The sequence below is a fragment of the Dermochelys coriacea genome, chromosome 3 (genome assembly GCF_009764565.3).
Source record: "Dermochelys coriacea isolate rDerCor1 chromosome 3, rDerCor1.pri.v4, whole genome shotgun sequence".
Taxonomy (NCBI): Eukaryota; Metazoa; Chordata; order Testudines; family Dermochelyidae; genus Dermochelys; species Dermochelys coriacea.
This window is the reverse complement of record NC_050070.1, coordinates 210,348,501-210,367,154: the sequence shown is the minus strand read 5'-3', so window position 1 is coordinate 210,367,154 and position 18,654 is coordinate 210,348,501. Positions and strand designations below refer to the sequence as shown.

The following is an 18,654-nucleotide window of genomic DNA, read 5'->3' as shown; positions in this document are numbered from 1 at the left end:
CGTTCCACAGGCTGGCTCCCGCTCCACGGGGATGCCTCATCATGCCACTGGCTGTGACATCACAGCTGCTGTGAAACCCCTCTGGGCCATGGAGCTGGTCTGTAGTGGGGGATAGGCTATTGGGGCAGTTATATAGCATGGAATTGCAAAGCATGAAAATGTAGCAAGAGATCTGATCCAGCCCCTTTGCACCGCTCTGGCGGACTGAGCCCACAGGGAACACCACTGGCTGGAGTAACCACTTTGCCTTGCAGCCTGTCACGTGAAAGGCATGACTGCTCTGGCTATTCTCAGCTGCTGCTGCAGCTCCTGGGACCGAAGAGCAGCTCCTGAGTCCAAGGATCACACACATGGCTTGAAGGCACCTTTGAGACCTGCATCTAGTAGAAATGGGTCAGCCCTAGGAAGCCGGGTCAGATGTTTTATAACCTTTGTACTATTTGTACCTCAGAACCACAGTCCTGGCCCAGGACTTGCCGTGCCAGGCGCTGTACAAACACAGAACAAGACATAGCCCCTGCCCCAAAGAGCTGACACGCTACATGGTCTTAGCGATATAAAATAATGAAACAGTTTCCCAAACTGCTCCATATAACAAAGAGACATTGGATGTATGGGACACACTGGGGCGGGCTCTGTGGTTGCTTGGGCTCTCAGTCCAGCACCTTCTGGGGATCCCAGGGCGGCAGCAGCTGGGCCGCAGGATTTGAGAGGTCAGAGGCTGGGGGGAGTTTACAGTGGGTCCAGTGCTGACTGTCCCTTTTGCTCTTGCTCTTTGGGGAATTCCACACATAAGAAGGCACTTACTGCAGCACTGGTCAATACGTCAGCGAGAACATTTGAAACCAGTGTGACAAAGCAAGGGGACAGTGTGGTCTAGGGGTTATGGCACTGGAATAAGGGTCAGCAGATCAGAGTTGTATTCCTGCCTTTGCCAGCAGGTGAGTAACCATGGACAAGTCTCTTTCCTTTTCTCTGCCTCTGTTTCCCCTTGTACTCTTTTACCTGTCTTTTGACTGTAAACCTTTTGGGGTATGGACTGTCTCTTACTCTGTGTGTGTGTGTGTGTGTGTGTGTGCGCGCGCATGCACACCACCGAGCACACTGAGGACCTGGTCTCAGTTGGCACCACAATAACCCAGGTAATAAACATTTACATTTGTAGCTCACTTACTGAAAATTTCCGATCCACATGGACCATCTTTCTTTTCCTCTCATCTGGCTGGACTTCAAGCAGATACATTTGACAGCTGTGGGAAATGTGGGGCTCTCCAGTACTTAGACTGTACCTCGGAGTCAGGCAGACAAGGCTGAGGCTTGTTAAAAGGCTGTGGTGGATTTGCCATCACTTATTGTCATAATAGAGAGATTGACCTGAAACTTCTGGACCATTGTTCTGAAGAATAATCCTTCTGGATTTATATCCGAGCACAATGTGGTATCCTGCAAAAGAACATAACTCAGGGATAGGTTTGCTGAAGGAAGCACTTTTGGGAACCTCTGGAATGGGTCAGAAGATCCAGTGTCAAGTGCATGGTGTAGCTGCTCACTCTTTGTGGCTCAGATAAAATGGGAGGTGTGTGTATGTGCGACCTAGAGCCATTTTCTCTCTCGGACACGAATTATACCCGGTGGGCCGAGAGCACTGCCCAGCATGCTGATGAACATCGTCTCCCTGTTCCGACCTGGATCCACGTGCTGTCTCTTGACTTGTACTTAGATTGGAAGCTCTTTGGGGCTGGAACTGTCTTTGTTTTGTGTTTGCGCAGCGCTTGGCCCAGCGAGGTCCTGGGCTGTGAACGGGGCTCCTAGACATGACCTACAAGACAAATAATAGACGATAACACTGGGGCTGGGGTAGACCTGACAGGAGCACGGGTTTGTATTCGTAGGTCAGCGTTTTCTACCAGTCTCTGTTGGAACAGGAACACTGGTTTATAAATCCCAGGGTTCTGGTTTGCTTGGCCAGGGCTCTCTTGTCTGTTGGGTGTGGACAGCCGAGTAGTGGCAGATTCCCTCCCGGTGGCTGAGCTGTTAGAAAAGGAGGGCCTTGGATTGTCGCAGAACGTGCCTTGGGGTCAGGGGGCCAGTTCAGGGAATTCCCTAAACAAATTTCCCAGCTAAGCCAAAGGCAAATCCTTTGTGCCTAGGCTGTGACCCAAGCCACAGGCCCACGCAGGGGCATAAGGATGAGTCAGAGCCCCTGGGTGTCCCTACATGGGGTGCCCTGGGTGCAGACGGCCAGGAGAAAGCATGACTGCTTGTCAACATACCCCTTCCCGGAGCAGGGAAGTGGAGCCTAAGTGCCACCCCAGCCTGAGTAGCTGAGAGAGCAGTGGGATGACAGCCGCTACAGACCGATCATCCATGACTACCCCGCCGAAGCAAGGGAGAAGTGTGGGGTGGGGAAGAGGATAGTGCCTCAGGATGTTCCTCAGCCGTGAGGCCTCCCAGGGCTGCCCCTTGCTCAGAGAGGCGGCCATAGGCACAGAGCTGTGTGGGAGAGGTACATCCAGGAATCAGTGCATGTGCAAACTGGCTTAGGGGAGGAGTTTCTCAGGGGGCGTTGTTTAGGGGGAGATTTTCCAGGGCACAGTGGGCTGTCGGGCTCTCAGCTGCCAGGAACGGTCAGTGGGGCCTGGAGCCTGGCCCCCATTAGTGCCTTGGAAAATCACTCTATTAACGCAAATTTCTGTAGGTGCCCATCCAGCGCGTGACACCTCTGTCTGTAGGCACTTCCCATATATTATAAAGGACTGCTCAGACACCAACAGATATCCACCAGGGCCTTCCAACCCTCAGCCCACATGTCATGCCCTACTATCTCCTCCTTGCCCAGCCAGCTAAAGGAACTCTCCTGTAGTGGACAGAGGGATATGGGATGAGCAGACACTTGGTGGCAGCCCTAGGCCCATTGGGAAGGCTTCCTCATGGGAAGCCCTCATAGGGGGTTCCTCTGGATTATTATGGTGAGCTTTGCCTAGTGGGTTTTCTGTGACTTCCTTCACACCAGGCCAAGGTGGAGCAGATGGGTCTGTGTCCCATGGAGGGAGTCGTCAGGTGACCTTGTTCTTGCAAAGGGGGAGAGGTCCCTTGGCAAACCATGACCAGCAGCAAACCTCTGTGGAGTGTCTACATTAGCATCTGTAGGTGTGTTAGTTAATGCAAGTTGCTGGGCAACCAGTTGTCTCAAGTTACAGCAGGACCAGACATGCTAGTCTACACAGGCCTGAGAGATGGCTCAGTGGTGTTGAGAGCATCTGCATCAACCATGACATGCAGGCAACATTCTTAACTGGAGTTCATTGGCCTACGACAGTGGTTCTCAAACTGTGGGTTGGGATCCCAAAGTGGGTCACGACTCCATTTTTATGGGGTCGCCAGGGCTGGCATTAGACTTGCTGGGGCCTAGGGCCAAAGCCTGAGCCCCACTGTCCAGGGCCAAAGCCTCGGGCTTTCAGCCCTGGGTGGCGGGGCTCACGTTACAGGCCCCCCACCTAGGGCAGAAGCCCTTGGGCTTCAGTTTTGCCCCCACCAGGCTTTGGAATTAAGGGCAGCAGGGCTTGGGTGGGCTCAGGCTTCAGTCCCCCCTCCTGGGGACATGAAGTAATTTTTGTTGTCAGAAGGGGATCATGGTGCAATGAAGTTTGAGAACCCCTGGCCTACTATATCCACTAATTTCTATTGACACCAGCTGGAGATCTGCCCCATTTTCTTCAATGGAGAGAGACCAATTTATGCTAACTGACAATCTAGTGGTTTGAATGGAACTATACCAGTTTACACCAGCTGGGCATCTCACACATTGAAATAATAAAAAAAGGAAAATCGAGTTCTGCCAAGCCTAAATCCATTGCATGGTATGAAATTAGAAGTTCTTCATTCCCACTATTTACAATGTTTACACTATCTCCATCTCTTTGAAGTTCACGGCGTATCAGTCTGTTAAGTGTCTCTGAACCATACTGGTTTGCTAGTTACACAACCTGAATGCATAATAACTTGGTCATCTGGCTGTTCATTAGTTGCAATGATGGGCTGTGGTCGGTCTGGGTCCTTGAGTTGTCATCTTCTTGTTGTCCATCTGTAGAGTTTGCTCTGTTGATTGTTCTCTTTGAGGAACAAACTGTAGATGTCAATGGTTTCTGTTGAACTCCCCGCTTTTGGTCTTGATTGTATGCAATCTGGGTGCTGAAATCTTTTTCATTATGACAACTGGAGTTCTCCATCCCTTTTCTCCATCCTATTTGACACAAACACAGTTACCAGGTTCTCTGACTGGGTGAAGTCTGTTGTAAAAGTGTTCATAAGTTCTTTTAGCCTTTTTATCTGATGTGGCTACTCTCTTCATGTCTGGCCACTTTGGAGACAGATTCTTTTCCAAAGTTGGAGCAGTTTTTCCGAGTTGTCTTCCTGCTGCAGGATTTTCTTAGTTGTCTGGACAGCTCTCTCAGCCTCTCCATTCACTTGTGGCTAATGTGGGATGCTAATAATGTGATCAAAATCATATTTTGTTTGGAAAGACTTAAATTTTGCAGCAGTGAATTGTGGTCTGTTGTCTGTCACTAGTTGTTCTGGAATATCCAAGAGAGCAAAAGGGCACTTCAGTTTCTTGATAACGCTGCGACATGTTATGTCTTTCAAGTACATTTCTATATGCCTGGAAAAATAGTCCACTACAGCCAGGTAATGATGTCCTCTGAATTTGTACGACTCATGCCTCCTGATGGAGGGGTGGGGGTGCACAATCTAAAGGGGAGGACACGTGACCACCCCGCGTGTCTCCTCTGCCCAGCGATGCCCCCCACCCTGCACCCCGCCCGGGGCTGCCACTCTTTCCCTGCCACACCAGAGTTGCAGGCTCTGTCCTCCTTGTGCTGCACCGTGGTCCCGGCATGTTCGGCTGCTCCCCCTGGCAGCCGGGCCTGGCAGGGAGTGGGAGGAAGCCCACTGAAGCTGGTTGCTCCGGGTCGCTGCTCTGTGCAGTGCCGCAGCTTCCTGCGAGAGAGCTCAGCTGGGGTGGCGGTGCGCCGTCCCCCCACCCAGGCCCTGCTGCTGGGGACAGGGGCTGAGCACGCTGGAAGTGTGCTGGGGGGAGAGGGGACTCCAGCTCTCTTGGCCCCTGTTTCCGGCAGCCAGCCCAGGCAGGAGGTAGTCCACGGCTGCTCCTTCCCCAGCCGGTCTCTCTCTCAGGCAGCTGCTGCATTGCACAGAGCAGTGACTCCGAGTGGCTGATGTGAGAAGTGGCTGGTCCCATCCCCTCCGCTCCCTGCCCGGGCCTGGCTGCCAGAGACGGGCTGAACATGCAGGGGACAGGTGCAGTGGGAGAAGGACAGAGCCCCTCTCCCTTCCCCCCGCAGCAGGCCAAGCAGAAATCTGGGGGAACACTTGACCCCGCATGCACCCCCTATGCTTCGCCTATGTAGTCTCTTCCAAGGTCTGTCTGGTAGAGCCACCGTGTGGTTCAGCATTGCCTCTTTATTTCTACCGGATCTCCCTTCAAAAGTCCAATATCATCAAATTCTCTATTGAGTTCTTCCACCTTTCTCACTAGTCCCATCACGGCTGCCACTCTGTGGCTGAGAAGGTTGTGGTCTTTGATCACATACACTCTGAATGCGTAGTTTTTGTCTTTGTCAGTTGTTTCTGTGGTGAACTAATCTAGAATATCTCCAGGGCTAGTCAGAGCTGTGTCAGGTGACTTCAACTCTGGGAGGGGATGAAGGTGATTGTAAATCCCTTCTAAGATGACTGACATCAGCTCCTGAGTCAATTTGAAAGTCAATCGTCTTGCCAGGAATATTCAGTTTCGCTCTCCAGGCAGGATCTATGTCATCACAGGTGATTGATCCCAGAAACAACGGCTCTTAATTGTCTGTGCTATGAGTCAACTCCCTGAGCTCATTGGTGTGGCCAGCTGCTGCAAAATGTCCATAGTTCATGCATTTATTACAGCATGTGCCTCTGGCTGGACATGTGTCATTTCTTGGGATATGACTTTTTCCACACCTTGTGCACATAGGCTGAATTTGTCCCACTTAGCCTGAGAGTTCTCTCTCCTTGCCTCGAATGTTAAAAGTCATGATCATAAAACTCCAAGTATCTGTTTACAATTTCTAAGCTAGTTTCAGGTTTTTCTAGTTTGTCAAATTGCTCTAGGTTTTGCTGGCTTACAAGCTCAGACTGCTTTGCTCTCTGTATAGCTGTGGCTAGAGTTAAAATTTTCATGTGTAGCTGCTGGGAAAGGTTTTATTCTGTTAACCCAATAATCAATCTAGCTCTGAGAAAAGAGTACTTGTGGCACCTTAGAGACTAACAAATTTATTTGAGCATAAGCTTTCGTGAGCTACAGCTCACTTCATCGGATGTATTCCTAGCTCTGGTATTTTCATGTTTTGCTTTCCCAAAACCATAGTTTTCAGCCAGCGCGTGCAGACATCTTATAAAACATTCACCATCTTTCTCTGGCTCTTGAATTCCCTGGTGAAAACATGCTCTTTCATAAACCGCATTGCTCCAAGATATCTTTATATATGTATATAAAGTAAGTGTCAAACATAGCCAGAACCCTTTCACAGACATCTTTGTGACTGTCTTAATTAAAGTCAAAGGATTTAAAGATATGGTCTGCCTGCTTCTCCATAGCATAAATTAAAGATAGCTGTATATCTCCAGTTTCTTTGTGGAGTTTGTTTGCAATTTGAAATCTTGCAAAATACTGTTTCCAGTCTGCCCATTCTGAAGATTTGTCTAAGCTGATATTCTCTGGGGCATTGAGGAATGGCATGTTGATGAGATCCTGCAACCTTTGTTACTGTTTTCCTTCTGTTGCTGTTCTTAGTTTACTCTTGACACCATGTCATATGTTTCTGTACCAGATCTGGCCTGGCTACAGAGCTTGCTTATGTACACTAGGTGTGTTCATCCTAAGATCCTTTAATGCTCTGCCAAGTGTGGCTGAGGTTCATTTAAATCAGGTATTTTATACATCATGCCACTTAGTGGCTGAACAGTGTAATACAGATTAGCTTTCCATTCCTTCTTTTTTGCATTACAGACTCTGAAAGGGCTGGCCCAGATATGCCAGCATGGCCGGCTAATGTAATTGTAAGTGGATTTTGCTTTTAAAGAACCGTGACATTGATTTCCCACAAAGTGACAGACTTGTCTCATTACCTAGATTCATTTGGTATCTGATGGATTTTCATAGCCAGGATTTGGCATCTGATGATTAAAAAGCAATTGAGGAGGTGCCACATCCTTAGCAGAGGGGGTGGATGCATTGGAAAGGAGGATGAGGTGCTGACTGGGAATAAGATCACAGAGTCAGGGACTAGGTGGCAGGAGGTCTAGGAACAAAAAAGGGGGTGAAGAGAAGGGGGAGGAAAGAGCTTGTGGTGAATAGGGGAGCACTCACAGGGCAAAGAGAGGGAAAATGCTTTTTGGAGGAAGAGACACTCGGAAGAGAGGAAGAGGATAGAGATAAGGTGCTGAAAGCAGAAGGGGAGAGATGGGGTGTGAAGGCTTGTCTAGACTAGGATCATTTGCACTGATGTAGCTACTGGTTTCCACTCCTTTTGCAGACACATTGCAAGGGGTAAAAGGGAACTTGCATTGATGAGACTTATCCTGGTAACATACTAGGGTAAATCTCCCAGGGAAAGGTCCATTTCGCACTGGAGCAGGACGGGTACATGAAGATTTGCATTGGCCTAACTACATCAGGGCAAAAATTCCGAGTCTGGACAGGGCCCCCGGACCAGTGAGAGGGGATTAGCACCCCACAACCAAACACAGAGGACGAGACCGAACAAGTGGAAGGATGGTAGAGGAGAAAAGGGCACAGACAGAGAATTCCTACATCAGACAGGAGCAGAGCTATCTGAGAACAGCTCAGCAGGACTAATGAGCATTCAGGATCTTTGGAGCAGGGACTTTCTTTTTGTTATATGTACGTACAGCACCGAGCACAATAGGGTCCTGCGGCATGACTGGGGCCTTGAGGTGCTGCCACAATAAGAATAATTACTATTAATTAATGCATCCAGATTCTGAATCACTGTTCAGTTCAGTCATGTCCACGGTGCCTTGTTATTTGCTATTCGCAAACATTTGTGTGAATATGGCAATTCCTATGTTCCTGTAGGTATTCACATGTGAACAGGAATATTCCTGTATGTGGCATTCATTATGCTCCTGGTTACATGGTTTCAGGTTTCTGTAGCTCATGAAAGCTTATGCTCAAATAAATTTGTTAGTCTCTAAGGTGCCACAAGTACTCCTTTTCTTTTTGCGACTACAGACTAACACAGCTGCTACTTTGAAAACAATACTAGGTCACTTGGGACCCCACCATGAGCAGCAAAGAGATGTGCACATTTTAGGTGGAAAATGGCTTGCCCAAATTATGCAAAGAAAAGATGCAGGCCTACTTGCAGAAATGAGGATAGATACAGATAGATACAGAGTGAAAAAAGGGACAAAGTTCACAGGGAATATTATTGTCCGTAGCTAACTCTATATACCGACTCTCGGAAAGAGCCTGGAAGCTGGAGGAAGAGACGGAAGGGCCTAGTAGGGTTGCAGAAAGAGAGACCCTGCTCTCCCCTCTGGAGCGGCGATGCTGGGAGATGTACAGGTGGGCTAATGCCTCTTGTCTTGCAATATGGTCCTGTCTTAGCCAGGATGGGCAGGGATGGTGTCCCTAGCCTCTGTTTTCCAGAAGCTGGGAATGGGCAGCAGGAGATGGATCTCTCGATAATTGACCTGTTCTGTTCATTCCCTCTGGGGCACCTGGCACTGGCCACTGTCGAAAGACAGGATCCTGGGCTAGATGGATGGATCCATCCATCCATTTTTGCCCTGGATATGAGTCAGCAGTGTGCCCTTGTTGCCAAGAAGGCCAATGGCATTTTGGGTTGTATAAGTAGGGGCATAGCGAGCAGATCGAGGGACGTGATCGTTCCCCTCTATTCGACACTGGTGAGGCCTCATCTGGAGTACTGTGTCCAGTTTTGGGCCCCACACTACAGGAAGGATGTGGATAAATTGGAAAGAGTACAACGAAGGGCAACGAAAATGATTAGGGGTCTAGAGCACATGACTTATGAGGAGAGGCTGAGGGAGCTGGGATTGTTTAGTCTGCAGAAGAGAAGAATGAGGGGGGGATTTGATAGCTGCTTTCAACTACCTGAAAGGGGGTTTCAAAGAGGATGGCTCTAGACTGTTCTCAATGGTAGCAGATGACAGAACGAGGAGTAATGGTCTCAAGTTGCAATGGGGAAGGTTTAGATTGGATATTAGGAAAAACTTTTTCACTAAGAGGGTGGTGAAACACTGGAATGCGTTACCTAGGGAGGTGGTAGAATCTCCTTCCTTAGAGGTTTTTAAGGTCAGGCTTGACAAAGCCCTAGCTGGGATGATTTAACTGGGACTTGGTCCTGCTTTGAGCAGGGGGTTGGACTAGATGACCTTCTGGGGTCCCTTCCAACCCTGATATTCTATGATTCTATGATCTTTGGCCTGACCCCAGTATGGCCATTCTTTTGTTCAGTTGATGCCTTTTATCCCGGTCTGTGGAAAAGCAGGACATCATTTAGCTGGGTTGAGATGAATAGGGCGAGGAAAATGGAAATGTACTCGAGTGTTTGGTTATGTGCAGGAAAGTCCAAAATGCATCAACGTGCTCCAGCCGAATGCAGATAATTGTATAAGGCTTACGAACCCAATCCAAAGCCTATTCAAGTCTTTCCGTTGATTTCAGTGGGCTTTGGATCAGGTCCCAGGAGAGGAAAGGACAGAGCAGGGAATGGAAATTAACAGAAGAGATGGGAATCAGCTGGAAATACAGGGGGCTCTAATGCAGAGCTGTGATTAATCAGTCTTAAGGCCCAGGCAGCCAGTTGTACTGTCCTTGGGTTTCATCTGTTTTTGTCCCCGGGTGTGCGTGGAAGAAGGAAAAGTGGGGCGACAGCAAATGAAAAGCATGAGGCCAGGTGGTAAACTAGATGTACGGGCTGACATTAGGGGAAGGCCCAGATTCAGCTCTTGGGCTACTGCAAGAGGTGCTGGAAGTGGTCCTGCCCTTTGTGTGATGGGAATGGCTTCTGGAGCACAGAACTTTCCTCTTTCCCTTCTAGCCAGCTGCTTTGCCAGGCGACCGGCTCCCCCAGGGCCCAGCTCAGAGTGGACAATTGGGCTATGACTCGTTGAGCCCTGCCCTGTTTGTAATAACTTGCGATGAAACAAAACCAAACCCTCTGCCTACACCAAGTCCTGGACAAACTGTAAGTTATCGCAGAGCCTTACTAAAGAGAAGTAACTGTCTTTCCAGGTACCTAATCCCAAGAGCAGTTGTGTACCTCAGCCTTTGGTCCCTGAAGGTTGGGGTGTTCCCCATGGCCCATTCCACACCCTGCGTGGAATGAGGAGGGAGATGCTCCAAGCGGAGATCCTTGTAGAGTTTTCATCCCTGTTCATCTCCTGCCAGGGGTTTTACCAGCCGAGGCTTCATCTGGGCTCAGGAGATTTATTTGTGTTACAGTTTTTGATTGATCTTCATCCTCTTTTACAAATTGCGTTTGATGTTCTTTCTCCAGTGAATCCCCTGAGCCCCGGAGTCTGGTTTCTTTGAAGCTCCCTGCATCCGTTTGCTACCTTTCTTTTCTTTTTTTTTTAAATTGAATTTATAAAGAATGAACATAGTCACCTGATCGGCTCCAAATTCATATCTCCGAATCCTGCAGGGTGGGGGAGACTCTCCAAGTGAGCTGAAGGTTTCTGTTGAGGAGGCCTCCCTTGGACTTCCTCTTTCAAGGATCTATGAATTGCATCTGTCCATGTGCTGTATGGAGCATAGCTGAGTGAAAGGAAGGATGGAGCTGATGCTTAAATCACTGGACTGGGCCATCAGGAGAGCTGGAGTCAAGTCTAGGTTTGCCCTGAGCTCACTATGTGACCTTAGGGAAACTCCTCAGTTCCAATATGTACCATGGAGTTTGTAATACTTCCTTTGCCTGGTGTGTCTGGTTAGACTAAGCCCACTAGATGCATGTTCAGACCAGCACAACAGGGCCCCAGTTTTGTTTGAGGCTCACAGGCATTGCTGTTGCACAAATAACAAAGAGAGTAACAGCAAGAAAGAGCTGCCAAAGCCAAACCTCACTGATCAGAGGAGCAGCCAGAATCTGAGCCAATGAGACGGTGCTGAGGGAAATCCTGAAAACGTGCCAGGGTTTGTACAAAAAGATCAGAAAATGCAAAATTAGGAGATTCTTTTCTTTTTTGTTATGTGTGCATGTGTGTCTGCATCTGTGTGTGTGTGTGCATCTGTGCATGTCTGCTTCTGTGTGTGTGTGCATGTGTGTCTGCACGTGCATCTGTCTGTGTGCGTGCATCTTTGCGTGTGCGTATCTGTGCGTGTGTAACTGTGTATGCATGTGTGTGTTTGTGTGTGTATCTGTGTGTGTGTGCAACTGCGTGGGTGTGTGTGTGTATCTGTGCATGGGTGTGTGTCTCTGTGTGCATGTGCGTGTGTGTCTGTGCGTGCATGTCTGTGTGCATGGTGTGTCTATACGTGTATCTCATGTTTGTGAGCCATTGTGCCTAGCAGCAGGATCAATGAGGGAAAAGTGTATTTTTTGAAGAAGAGGAGAAATGTTTTGCTGGCTCCCTCCACCCGGCGCTGTCTGTCAGCAGGACCCTCAGTGTGAGTAATTTTCACTTTGTCACCACTTGTCCCTAATGTGCTATTTTAAAGCAGGCTTGAGAAGAGCTTTACTGAGCCATTTCCCACTTAACTGCCAGTCCGCTTTGCTCCATAAACACACACATCCCGTGGAGGAGCCGTAAGAGTCAATTAAGATGAAATTCACTGATTCGCCTTCTCAGGAGAGAGCCTTGCTGTGCTGACACCTCTGTGAAGGAGGCACGAATCCTCTATATCCTCCCCCTCACTCAGGGGTGTCAGCGAGGAGCAAGTGGCTCATGCAGCTCAAACCCTCTCCTGCGAGCCGAGAGGCAGGAAGCCTGGGGCACAGTGGATCTGTGCGACAGTCACCTCGGTCAAGAGGAGCCAAGCTTGGTTATATTACGGTAGCAGCTAGAGGCCCCATCGTACAAGGCCCTGTGCAGACACACAGCAAGGGCCAGTCCCAGCCCTGAGAGCAGACAAGCCACATAGGCAAGACAAACACAAGAATGATCCCCAACCCCATTTCATAGATGGGGGACCAAGGGACAGAGACTGAGGGTGAGATGTTTAAGGGTATGTAGGTGCCTACAGTTGCTGATGGGCAGCTCGTGGGATTTTCAGAAGCACCTGACTCCCCTTGATTTCATCAATAGCTGCCCAAATATCTTTAAAACCCAGGCCTAAGTGACTAGGCCAAGGTCTCTCAGTGAGTCTGGGGGGAGAGCAAAGAATTGAACTCTGCTGTCCTGAGCCCCAGCTCTGTGCCTTTCTGAGCCAGTGGTGTTTGGGGTTTCCCCCAGACTACTATGGGGTCACCTCACCACCTGCCTGTGATGCTGGCAGACCAGGTGCCAGCTCATGCCAAGGTGCTCATGTCTCAATCGAACACTGTCAGTACCTGGCTGGACCCAGTCTGGCTCACCTGTGTTGTTAAAATGGGTATCAGAATGGTAAGACTGTGTTTAGAGTTCAGACTTTATTGAAAGCTTTTGAGTTGCTGCCAGCTTTAATCTCACTTGTAACATCTGTACCCCATATTGTAAGGGAATATTTGAGCGGGGGTTGTCCTGTGAGCCTCTGTGACTGTATAAATCATCAGACAGGAGAGAGATGTTAGTTAGTATGAAGGGCTGATCAGTAACCGCAGGTGTTACGTCCTTCACCACAGGAAAGGGCCTGTCACCAGACAGATTATTGTGGGACGTTAAAGAGGACAAAAGCCTGTTGTTCTGCTCTCTCCACCATGAAGGTGAGTCATGCAAGTGGACTTCCCCCATCTGCTGCAGCTCAGAGCCCATGGCAGGAGGGGGTTTAAGAAACCCCTAACACAAAAGAATTGATTAGCTCTATGCTGCCTGGACTCTGGGGGCCAAGGGTTTGCTAGGCATAAGAAACTGGATCTTCTCACCTCACCCCCCACAGCTGCTTAGCCTGGGTTAGCCCTAAAGGATGTACAAAGCTTGCTGATTATAGCAGCCTGCTGTTACCTTTTGAAATTTAAGATTGTAACTCATTTGTGTGTCTGTTTACCTGCATTAACCTTGTAAATAACTTTTTTTTTCTTTTCCTGTTTAATAACTCTTTATACGGTTTATTATAGGACTGGCTACAAGCATCTTTGGTGTGAGAGCTAAGGTGCAGTTGAACTGGGGTATGTAACTGGTCTTTTGGCTCTGGAAGTAACATGAATATTGCTGTGATCCTTGAGGTAAGGGACCATCCATCACAAAGAAAAGCTCACCTGGATGGCAAGATAGATCAGAGTGCCCAAGGGGACTGTCTCAGACTCCATGTTATGGCTGTTATAGTACCTGAGAAGTTTACACTTGATTGGTGAAATCTAAGTAGAGAACTCACCGCCAAAAGCATCATATCAGAGAATGTCCATAATTCCTCACATAGAGTTAATACAGACATTGCACAGTGATGTTAATCACCAGTGCATCCCAGGCTTTCATAAACGCCCTTACTCAATGCACTCTTAGAGTGCAGTAATATGGCGTACAATCCGTTGATCTGAGTTGTATATTTTTGGGAGTTCAACCCTCCTGTTCTCCCCAGAGTATCTGGACCCTGACTGTACAGTGTTGCTCATGGATTTTTGTCAGCGCAGGTAATTTAATTTGTCTCTAATGTACTGTACTAAACTTCTTTCTCTTAGAAGGCCTGCGATTTGTGGTCCCCCTGTTCTGCATAAAGTACCAGTCCAAATGGGCCATGCACCAAATGAAACAGACTGTGTAGCCATTTAACCGTGTTCTGGGGGAACTCGCTGCTCACAGCTTTAACTGCATGTCTCGTAAGGAAATTAGCTGGTGGCTGTGCTAACGCTTCAGGGCTCGGCTCAGCCACTGAGCCCACTCCCGCAGTGTGAGGTGGTGGCTTGGTACCATATTGCTGCTGTAATATGGCCTAGAGAGGAGAGCCAACGTAGGGGCTCCTAAGTCTCATGCCCTCCCTGCTGCCAGTGTCCCAGGAGAGGTGGCAAATGGAAAGGGTGTGGGGCAGGGGAACTGTGTCCCTCCTCAACTGTGTTTTCAGCACACCGGGGTTGCTGCCTCCCTGAGCAAGTGAGAGCAGGGAAGCAGTATTGCCAAGAGCAGCAGCGGAATCGGTACTGTGAGCTTTAAGCCATCTTTGCTGGGTGTTTTACACAGCGGCCCCTGGTTCGTTCTCCAGGGAGTGTGGCCACAACCTCCTTCTCTACATCGGGATGAACCAAAACCCAAGTTCAAGCCCTGTGGAAATGTGCAAATCTTTGACTCTGGATTCAGAGGAGAATGTCACAGCTCTGGCCCTTCTCTGCTTTGACTGCCGGCGGTATCACAAAGCTTGGCAGAAGCTTCACACCACAGTATTTCTCCCATGATGCTGCATATCTTCTCAATTTGGGGAAAATCATTTCGAGTTTTTTGTCAGCGGCTGCCTGACCTCAAATCGACAGCATCTCTGATCTGAGTGTGGTACCGCAAGTTGAGAGCTCATTTTGGGTACAAAATGCTGCCTTCACGGAAAGAGGAGTGCTGCTGCTTTGGGAAGAAGGCTGTCTACAAGGGTGGGCTGAATGCTGATTGGTCAGTATGTAATGACAGAGCCCACCATTTAAAAACTGCATATTTAGAAAAGGAAGCCCTGGAGGTTAAAGCGCTGCTCTGGGACACACGTAACCTGGGTTCTCTTTCTGGTTCTACCAAAAACTCCCTGTGTAACTGTGACCGCAGCATTGCCTATCACAAGAGCTCAAAAGTCATGAGTGAGGCTCTCCCAAAAATCACAAGATTGGCTTAAAAATCATGAGACCTCAAAAATACTTTTTTTTTGGCCTTCTGTTTGCTGAACCTTTCAGGGTCGTGTTTTCAAGCTTTTCTCTGCAAATATGAAGGCTAGAAACTTAAAAAGAAGGCTGAGATTTTCATATAATCCCCTAACTTTGGGACCTGGGGCTTTAAAAAAAAACAAAACCCAGATATCATGTGACCCACAATAAAGTCTTGAGACTTTGCAATTCTGCATTCATGCCATTTCTCAGTTCACAGTCTGTGTAATGGGGCTGATGATGCTAACCCTTCCTTTGTCCGTCTTGTCTGTTTCTCCTGTAAGCTGTCGGGGCAGGGACGGTCTCTGCCTCTGTCTATGTATGATGTTTAGCATGGCAGGGCCCTTATCTCAGTCAGGGCCTTTCAGTTTCTATTAATAATGATACTTCCTGCAGTAGTTAAATTTACTGTGGTGTTGGTTGCATTTCCCATTGGAAATGTATGGAATACCAGAAGTATTGTGGACAAGGTAAAGGTAAATACCATGAGATGGAAAAGACCCATGTTTAAATGGAGCTCAGAATTCATAGGATATCAGGGTTGGAAGGGACCTCAACAGGTCATCTAGTCCAACCCCCTGCTCCAAGCAGGACCAATCCCCAATTTTTGCCCCAGATCCCTAAATGGCACCCTCAAGGATTGAACTCATGACCCTGGGTTTAGCAGGCTAATGCTCAAACCACTGAACTATTCCTCCCCCCATAAATATGGAACGCTTCACGAATTTGCGTGTCATCCTTGCGCAGGGGCCATGCTAATTTTCTCTGTATCGTTCCAATTTTAGTAATTCTTCTCCTAAGCTAACAATTTGTGTGTGTAAAGGAGGTGGAGAGCAGAATTTCAGAGTATCAGCATGCACAAAACTCATTTTGAAAATTGTACATTGAAGCGTAGCTACATAATTTGTCTAATTAATAGGCAGCATTGTTTGTGCATGTCAGGGTCATTCAGAGTTAAGAGTCTCATCTCCATATTGAGTAAGAACATTTCTCAGGACTGGGACTCTGATCAAATTAATTGAACATGTACTGCGTTTCGCTGCTCAGCTGCTACACACGTCATGCATAGCCTCACACAGATCATGGATCCTTTGAAGCCCTCACTTTTGATAGGTACAAGATGTCCTACTTAATTCATTTTCTCTGTTTCCAAGCAGAGATGGGCTGAAGAGAAATAAAACATATGTGACCAGGTGAAGAAAAGGAGAAGAGTCCATATGTTAAGATTTATTTTCAGTATGTGGACCTTTCTCTGAAACAAATGCTCAAGAAATGGCTCTGATTAATCAAACAAAAATGACCGCCCAACGGTCTCCTGGTTCCACTGCCGATGTGCAAGTGATACATACAAGGGTTGCTAAGAAGCAGGGCTTTCTGACTCCCAACATCATCCTGCACCAGAGTGAAGAGCTGTAATATAAGCAAAGAACTTGCCTTCAAAGCACAGGTGAGCTGTACTTCAGTGTCCTACAGATCTAATGGCTGCTACCATGTTTCAGCCATCTGTGTGTCTTCCCTACTTCCATTTCAGAGGGACATTTTCAGTCTGTACAGGCCTGCAACTGGACAATTATCTGTTACTGTACGTCTTGGGACCAGATCCTTAGCTGGTACAAATCAGCATAGCGCTTCTGACTTCAGTGAAGTCACACTGGCCGCTTTATACCAGTGGCGGTTCTGGTGTTAGATTTTTAAATCAAAATCTGCTTGTCTATCATTGAATTTCTGTTTTTCTCTGTTTACCTTTTGTCTTTACTGATGTCCTGGGTAAGAAGACAGGATATTTGTCCCTTAGGAGTTTGATTTGTCAGCACATTAAAATCCCAGAGTTGTGCAGAACAATGCATGTGCAATTGTACAACTAGTTGTCACACACAATTGTCACAACTGCACATGTAAATGAAGTTGCAAATAGCTTCACCTGTGCACACAAGTATCTGATGTATATCTGCCACTAAGCGAAATGCAACACAATTTTTGTGCACGGTTCTGACCTTTTGCTGTTCTGAAGAGGGTGCCCTAGGAGTGAGTCTGATCCTCTCATCTGTGCCACACTCAAAGCCACCATCCTTTGCCCACATCACAGTGGGGCATTACGGATACTGTGATGGCGCCTGATTCCCCCACTGCCTGGCACCTTGTGTTGTCACTTCAACCTGTGCAAACTCATGGACAATGCATGTGAGATGCTACTTTTCTGACTGCCAGCCTTTTATGGATGCAACTACTAAGCCATGTGCAAAGCAGTGGGAAATCAGGCCCATGTGTCAGAGATCAAGCTGTTTTATTGCCCTGTGTAACTTATGTATTGTTACATTGGCGGGTGAGTGATTCTTGGCAGATGTGGCCTTCATCTGTAGGCAATCAGGCCTCACTGATGCTGATGGGTGTGCTAGCCATTCAGGCTCAGTGAGGGAACATGTCCTTTGTTTAGTGATAGCCTAAAACTAATCTGAATGCCTAGTTTGTGTAGTGTAGACCAAGCCTAAGAGACAGCAGCCGGAAAGCAGGAAACGCACTAGTAGTAGCATGGATTTAAGAGAGAGCTTTTTGGCAGCTGGCTGGACAGGCAGGCTTCCAGTTGTGAAGTAGGAAACTGTGTCCTGTTGTGTGATTCCTGCTGTGTGCAGTGAAGCAGGACTTGGTACATTCTTTGTGTACAGGATTCTAGCAGAGAAATCTCTGATTTTCCTTCTCATGGAAACAGCCCAGCAAGGCTCTGAACGTTGACTAACTGCCTGGGCTAAGAGAGGCAACAGTACCATACAGGGACTAGCTTTCAGTCAGCCAGGGTTTGATGTAACATGGCGGGTGTAAGATTATAAGATATGATGCCATCTGCTTGCATCTAAGAACATCAAATCACTAGAAATATTTGTAGACAAATGAGCTTGAAAAGCCTGTGAAACTTCTTAGTCAAATGTCAGACTCAGGCAGCAGAAAACTGGCTCTGGTTGGGACATTCTGTAATTGCTGTGTCCCTAGGACTGGCCAGGCTTTCCTTCCTGCAGTCGAGAAATGCCTGCAAGAGGCAAGAGAGATTGGTCCTCCAGCAAATTGTAAAATAATATGGTAATAAGACTATATAAGATGAATCTGATAAAACATTACATTTTAAGTTCACATCAGAGCCCTTGGAGAGTAAGGTTTGATGGATTAGAGTGGACCAAGAAAAGCAGCAGGTGGGATAAGGTCATTACAATATCTTTTTAATTCAGCTTTCAATTTGATCTGTGATGTTCCCCAGATAAAACTTGTGAGACTTAAACCCCAGACTGTAAACCTAATAGGAATTTTTTTCGCTCCAAGAGTCAAGATAATTGTACTTTGAAAAATGTTTTTGCTGTAACATTAATTTTGACCTTTCTGTGAAGTGTGACATATGCACATTTCAAATGGATATTCAGGCCCAACATGGTTTCCATTATCATCTAATCAGATGTTCTGAGTGTTCTGTTACAGTTGGTAGTTAAGGTGTTTAAAATAAACACTCTCCCCAATGGGTTGGTTTTATGCTCTCATGGAGATGCGTAATGCTGATTTTGAACAGGTTTATCTGTTTTTCTGCAAAGAAAATATAAAGTTCACGTACGATTTCCAACAACTTATGCTTGAAGACTCACGGTGTCAGGAATCGGGGCCTACA

General features: G+C 47.6%; 1 non-coding gene across 1 annotated transcript; it reads right to left on the bottom strand.

Annotated features, from left to right (window-relative positions):
- Positions 1-15,710: 15,710 nt before the first annotated feature.
- LOC119854113 lies at positions 15,711-15,816 on the bottom strand. The gene has a single exon (XR_005292353.1). It is a non-coding gene; the product is annotated as a U6 spliceosomal RNA (small nuclear RNA).
- Positions 15,817-18,654: the final 2,838 nt, after the last annotated feature.